Below are 7,449 nucleotides of genomic sequence, written 5' to 3' on the forward strand. Positions count from 1 at the left end.
GGCTCCGGCTCCGCCCGCGGCCGGCTGGGGGAGTCCCCTGCGAGCCGCGCCTCCCCGCCCGCAGCGCCGGGCCGGGCACAGCGCGACCGGCTGCAGCCTTGGGTCTAGCGGGGGGACTGGTCCTGCGCTGAGCAGGGGGTTGGACTGGATCCCTCCCGGGGTCCCTTCCAGCCCTGATCTTCCCTGAGTCTGTGGTTCCAGGAGAGGAAACCAATCCACTCACTGCCCCTGGGCTCAGATGCCCGGGGGGTGCGCGGCTCCGGCTCCCCCCGGCTCGGGCCGCAGGGGTCCGGGTCTCTTCCGCAGCAGTCGGTGGCGTCGCTGACAGTGAGGCCGGAGTAGGGCCGGCCACTTGCTGTCGCTCTCTGGGGCTGCTTTTTCAAACCAAGAGGGTGTGTGGCTCTAAAGGATCTGCCTCCGGGGATGTGCCAGGCCTGTGTGATGCAGGAGGTCGGACTAGATGATCGGGTGGGTCCCTTCTGGCCTTGGGATCTGTACATTTTCTGCTCGGGTAGTCTGGGAGCTGTCTCGCACACCTCCAGCCTGGCGGGGACGTGCCATCTCTCATGCAGACCTATTGATTCCTTTCCTCCCCCAGGCACTGAGGCGAGTGGCTCTGCTGGGCCTGTCAATAAACATTATAAGGAATCAAGCAGCCACGGTGGGTCCAGAGACACCCACTCGCTACAGCAGCTGAGGGGGGTCCGTGTGCACATCCCCCCCAGGGGATAGCCCACTGCTCATGGACACCTCTGTAAACACCACTGGGTGAGCCGGAAGGAAGGAGGCAGGGCGTGAAAAACACTTTTAGCCCATAAAATCACACCTAAAAGGTAAAAAGGGTGATTAAAATATTATGCATGATCATGTACACCCAGAAAGGGATAATCACATCCCAAGCAGTCATTACACATGAGTCACCAAGGCATCAGCATCACCAAGGTCACCCAAACTGCTGTGAACACACCAGATCATAGACTCATAGATCAATTGCACGGTGTAGGGAGGAAGGAGGAAAAGGGAAACAAGTGGGGTTGGGGGCTGGAAAGAGGAGACTGCAACTCTTCAAGTCTACAGCATGTGGAAACGTTTCCAAGGGAACAGATTTCTGTCGGAAAACGCAGCTTTGACAAAAATCAAAGCATTCCAGGGGAGCGTAGCAATTTGAGAAATTATCAACATGATTCCGGTCATTTTGAGAATGTAAAAATATTTGGTTTGGGCTTTACCGTGTTTACTTACATTGTCACTTTTAATGGAAAAGTCAAAAAGTTTCAGGGTTATGACAACGTGGCCTGGCATGATATTAAGATGGTAGAAGAACATAAAACAAATATATAACAGTCCAAATAAAGCCAAAACATTTCAGTGGCCCCCAAATGAGATGAAATTTCTTCCCTCCAACCTCAGGAAGCTACTCCCAGTCGGAGGGGGCATTGTGGGAGCTCTGCACTTCCTTGCCAGCCTCTTGCAGGGCAGGGTCCTGTGTCCAGGCTGGGGGTGGGTCTCAGCCCCCGGGGGCAGGAGTGGAGGCTGACATAATCCCACTTGGGTTTCCCAGACCCTGGGGGCAGCTCCAATTTGCGCAGAGCCATTTGCTGCTGGTTCAGGGAGCAGGGAATGGGGCTGCAGGGACTGGCCCTTGGAATCTAGGAATCCTCTGCTGAGCCCACTCCTGCAGCCACAGATGCTCGTGCTGCTGGGACGGCAGCTGTGCGTGTCCCTCCGAAATAAGATCGGGCCAGCAGGGAGATTTTATTTGTACCTGTGACAGATGCGCAGAGGAGGGAGACCCTGGGCATGTGCAGTAAGTGGGTTTGTTTACACCAGCGGAAACTGATTTAAGCAGCAAGTGCACTGAGAGACCTGAGCAAACTGGGACACGGCTGTTTTAAAGTCACTCCCTGTCCAGCAGCCCGAGAGGAGAAGGCTCCCAACTGCCAAGGAGGCTGTTGTGTGATCCTAGAGCCAGAAAACACCTGAACTGGTTGAAGTAACCTGGCTCCGAAGCTGTGCAGCTCAGCTGATGGGAGACGTACATTTTAGCCTGATGTGGTTCAGACTCTCGGTTACGGAATTCTGGAAGGAGGCAGATAGTTAAAGGTCTGTTGCCGTCAGGAATTTGGCCTCATAAGAATAAAGATCCAGCCCTCGGCAGCACTGGGCCAACTGTAGCATTGTGAGTCCTTGTGCTGTTTCTCTCTGTACCTGACTTTGCCAGATGACAACATGGTTCCACTGTGACAATCAGGGTCCAGGTACCCCAGGGAGAACAGGGGGGACTCAGCCCCAAAGAGTACGCCCTTGAATCAACTGGTGATATGCAATATTTTTGTACATAAAAGTGTATGAAGTAAGGTATCATAAAAAAACACATGCCACGTTGGTCATGAATATCATCGCATGATGTAGGTACGGATGGTGTGTGGAATTCTGTATGTGTGTGCTGGAAATATGTGCCTAAAGTATGTATGGGAGCAGACTTGATAAACAAGTTTGGCTTAGACAAAGGAAAGTGGGTCCACCTGTCTCGGTCAAGCTTCGTAAGCCAAACAACAAGGAAAGTACATTTACATGTAAGGTAAACAAAGCAATTACGCTAACAAGCGACAGCTCAGTGAGCAAACCCCTCAGCCTGCCCTGGACAGAGCCTGCACCCCCAGCAAGTCTCCATGGCTAAGATGGCAAAAACAATGGACTTTGGTGAACCACATGGGGAGCAAACAGACATTCTCGTTACCCATCAGTTAGGGGACATGGGAACAACATCCGAGTCAGAGCCTGTGAACAGTGGGTCCTCTTGGTCTGAAGGGCAGGAGCTGCTGCGATCTTGCTGCAAGTGAGAAACTGTTTTAGGTGAAGATATAATTTGTTAGAATTGAGTTTTAGTCACGGGAAAATGTGTTTTGCTTTGTTTTTTTGCTACCAGCCCTGTCTCTTTTCCTGTCCCTTACCTCTCTTTTCTTTGTTAGAAAGCTTTCTCGGTTTTACTATACAGCAGCCATCACAGTGCTGCATACTGAAGCGAAGTCTGCGGCTCACCTAGCTGGCTGGTGTGCGCTCTGTCTCTCTGGAGGGAGCAAACTTAATAATTTCTGTGAGTGCCTCAGTGGGAGGGGACGGACGCTGCAGAGAGAAGCCACTGGGGAGCTCAGGAACTGGGGCGCACATAGGAGGTGAGTTATATGGGCCCGTGGTTCCCGTGCTCCACCAATATTCAGAAACGTGGGCCCGGCTCCAACAATGTTTGCACTTATATTTTCAGAGCCGTCCCATCCATAGGGCTGGGGTGGGATCTTGGGGGAAGGGGTGGAATGGGGGCGGAGCAGGGGTGGGAAGAGGCAGGGTGGGGGCGGGGCAGGGGTGGGAAGAGGGGGACCAGGGTGGGCTGGAGCCGGGTCACACGCTGCTGCCAGTGCCAGGCCCCCCACTAAGCCCCCCAGGCTGCCCAGGACCCCGTGTTCCCCTGAAGCACGGGGCCCCCCAAAGTATGAGGCCCAGGGTGGTTGCCCCAGTCCATCCTATGGATGGGATGGCTCTGCTTGGATCCGTTCTAGACACCACCAAAAATTATACAAACCTGGCGCCCATGGGTGCACTGACTGTTACCTGCGAGCCTTGCAGAGTCTGGAGGAGTTTGCTGGTGATGCTGACATACACAGTCTAATCTCCAGCAAAGCTCACTCCTGCTGAGGCAGAGGGGTGACGTGGTGGCTTGCAGCTCTGGGTGTCATGAGCACCACATCCACTCACTGTTTCCGTCCTTGCATGCAGGCATGGGAACGGCACGTGGAATCGCGGCGTCTGGCGCCTTTACAGTCCCCCCCCCCCCGAAACAAACACCTGAAAGAGAAATTCCTCATCACGCTGCAGAGAGCTTTCTCCACCCCCTGGGTCCAAGGCCACAAATGCTTCACTCCTGCTGGTAGAACAAAGGCTGGCATGGAAAGCCACGTGCACCCCTTGGGGTCTTCCCCAGTGTCTGTCTTTACACGGGGCAGGGCTGGAACCCAGAGCCCCATGCAATGGTCACATGACAGCCCTGGTGCTCATGGGGCAGGAACAGGCAGGGTGTACCCCACACAGAGTATCAAACCTGAGACGTGAGAGACTTGGGATATGGTTACCCTGCAATCAGGAGAAAGTGAATAAGGGAGTGTTATTTACCACTTCTCATAACACAAGAATTAGGGGTCACCAATACAATTAATAGGCAGCAGGTTTAACACGAACAAAAGGAAGTATTTCTTCACACAATGCACAGTCAACCTGTGGAACTCCTTGCCAGAGGATGTTTGTGAAGGCCAAGACTATAACAGGGTTCAAAAAAAGAACTAGATAAGTTCATGGAGGATCGGTCCATCAATGGCTATTAGCCAGGCTGGGCAGGGATGGTGTCCCTAGCCTCTGTTTGTCAGAAGCTGGGAGTGGACGACAGGGGATGGATCACTTGATGATTGCCTGTTCCGTTCATTCCCTCTGGGCACCTGCATTGGCTACTGCCGGAAGACGGGACACTGGGCTAGATGGACCTTTGGTCTGACTCGGTGTGGCTGTTCTTCTGAGTTTATGTGTGCGCACATGCATGCAGGATCAGTGCCCTGTGTGCGTCGATGCTGTGCGTATGAGTCTGGGTCAGTGGGTGCCGTGTGTGTGTGTGCCGAGCTAGCTCTGATTGTCAGTGCTGTCAGCTGAGCTCTGTCAGTATGCGTCGTGTCAGCTCAGTGCTGTGTTTGTGTTAGTGTGAGGGCCTCGTCAGCGGTGTGTGTGAGTCTGCGTCAGCTCAGAACTGTGTGTGAGAGAGCTCAGGCCACGGCAGTGCTGTGTGTGTGTGTGTCTGCTGAGTCAGTGCTGTGTGTGGATGGGAGAAGACTCAGAGTCAGTGCTCAGTGTGTCTCAGTGTGTGAGAGAGAGCTCTGTGTGTGGGTGTGAGCTGTGTGTGTGTGAGTGTGGGTGTGAGCTGTGTGTGTGAGTGTGTGTGAGTGGGTGTGAGTGTGGCTGTGTGAGTGTGTGTGTGTGAGCTGTGTGTGTGTGAGCTGTGTGTGAGTGGGTGTGGGTGTGAGCTGTGTGTGTGAGTGTGAGCTGTGTGAGTGTGGGTGTGAGCGGTGTGGGTGTGAGCTGTGTCTGTGAGTGTGGCTGTGTCGGTGTGTGTGAGTGTGAGCTGTGTGTGTGAGTGTGGGTGTGAGCGGTGTGTGTGAGTGGGTGTGTGTGTGAGCTGTGTGGGTGTGAGCTGTGTCTGTGAGTGTGGCTGTGTCGGTGTGTGTGAGTGTGGGTGTGGGTGTGAGCTGTGTCTGTGAGTGTGGCTGTGTGGGTGTGAGCTGTGTGGGTGTGGTGTGTGCGTGTCGGTGAGTGTGGCTGTGTGGGTGGGTGTGAGCTGTGAGCGTGAGTGGGTGGGTGGTGTGAGCTGTGTGGGTGGGTGCTGAGCTGTGTGTGGGGTGAGCTGTGGGGTGTGCGGGGGTGGTGTGGTGGCTGTGTGGGTGGGTGTGAGCTGTGTGGTGGGAGTGAGCTGGGTGGGTGCTTGGTGTGTGCGCGTGGCTGTGTGGGTGGGTGTGAGCTGTGTGGGTGAGTGGGTGTGGGTGTGGCTGTGTCAGTGTGGGTGTGAGCTGTGTGTGTGAGTGGGTGTGTGTGTGAGCTGTGTGGGTGTGAGTGTGGGTGTGGCTGTGTGGGTGTGAGCTGTGTCTGTGAGTGTGTCTGTGAGCTGTGTGGGTGAGTGGGTGTGAGCTGTGTGAGTGTGGGTGTGAGCGGTGTGGGTGTGAGTGTGGCTGTGTGGGTGGGTGTGAGCTGTGTGGGTGAGTGGGTGTGAGTGTGGCTGTGTCGGTGTGTGTGTGTGTGTGGGTGGGTGTGAGCTGTGTGGGTGAGTGTGGCTGTGTCGGTGTGTGTGTGTGGGTGGGTGTGAGCATGGCTGTGTGGGTGGGTGTGAGCTGTGGGTGTGAGTGTGGCTGTGTCGGTGTGTGTGGGTGGGTGGGTGTGAGCGTGGCTGTGTGGGTGGGTGTGAGCTGTGTGGGTGAGTGGGTGTGAGTGTGGCGGGGTGGGTGGGTGTGAGCTGTGTGGGTGAGTGGGTGTGAGCGTGGCTGTGTGGGTGGGTGTGAGCTGTGGGTGTGAGTGGGTGTGAGCGTGGCTGTGTGGGTGGGTGTGAGCTGTGTGGGTGAGTGGGTGTGAGTGTGGCTGTGTGGGTGGGTGTGAGCTGTGTGGGTGAGTGGGTGTGAGCGTGGCTGTGTGGGTGGGTGTGAGCTGTGTGGGTGAGTGGGTGTGAGCGTGGCTGTGTGGGTGGGTGTGAGCTGTGTGGGTGAGTGGGTGTGAGCGTGGCTGTGTGGGTGGGTGTGAGCTGTGTGGGTGAGTGGGTGTGAGCGTGGCGGTGTGGGTGGGTGTGAGCTGTGTGGGTGAGTGGGTGTGAGCGTGGCTGTGTGGGTGGGTGTGAGCTGTGTGGGTGAGTGGGTGTGAGCGTGGCTGTGTGGGTGGGTGTGAGCTGTGTGGGTGAGTGGGTGTGAGCGTGGCTGTGTGGGTGGGTGTGAGCTGTGTGGGTGAGTGGGTGTGAGCGTGGCTGTGTGGGTGGGTGTGAGCTGTGTGGGTGAGTGGGTGTGAGTGTGGCGGGGTGGGTGGGTGTGAGCTGTGTGGGTGAGTGGGTGTGAGTGTGGCGGGGTGGGTGGGTGTGAGCTGTGTGGGTGAGTGGGTGTGAGCGTGGCTGTGTGGGTGGGTGTGAGCTGTGTGGGTGAGTGGGTGTGAGCGTGGCTGTGTGGCTGTGTCGGTGTGTGTGGGTGGGTGGGTGTGAGCGTGGCTGTGTGGGTGGGTGTGAGCTGTGTGGGTGAGTGGGTGTGAGTGTGGCGGGGTGGGTGGGTGTGAGCTGTGTGGGTGAGTGGGTGTGAGCGTGGCTGTGTGGGTGGGTGTGAGCTGTGGGTGTGAGTGGGTGTGAGCGTGGCTGTGTGGGTGGGTGTGAGCTGTGTGGGTGAGTGGGTGTGAGTGTGGCTGTGTGGGTGGGTGTGAGCTGTGTGGGTGAGTGGGTGTGAGCGTGGCTGTGTGGGTGGGTGTGAGCTGTGTGGGTGAGTGGGTGTGAGCGTGGCTGTGTGGGTGGGTGTGAGCTGTGTGGGTGAGTGGGTGTAAGCGTGGCTGTGTGGGTGGGTGTGAGCTGTGTGGGTGAGTGGGTGTGAGCGTGGCGGTGTGGGTGGGTGTGAGCTGTGTGGGTGAGTGGGTGTGAGCGTGGCGGTGTGGGTGGGTGTGAGCTGGTGGGTGAGTGGGTGTGAGCGTGGCTTTGTGGGTGGGTGTGAGCTGTGTGGGTGAGTGGGTGTGAGCGTGGCTGTGTGGGTGGGTGTGAGCTGTGTGGGTGAGTGGGTGTGAGCGTGGCTGTGTGGGTGGGTGTGAGCTGTGTGGGTGAGTGGGTGTGAGTGTGGCGGGGTGGGTGGGTGTGAGCTGTGTGGGTGAGTGGGTGTGAGTGTGGCGGGGTGGGTGGGTGTG

Source organism: Lepidochelys kempii, chromosome 2, assembly GCF_965140285.1.
Source record: "Lepidochelys kempii isolate rLepKem1 chromosome 2, rLepKem1.hap1, whole genome shotgun sequence".
NCBI classification, from domain to species: domain Eukaryota; kingdom Metazoa; phylum Chordata; order Testudines; family Cheloniidae; genus Lepidochelys; species Lepidochelys kempii.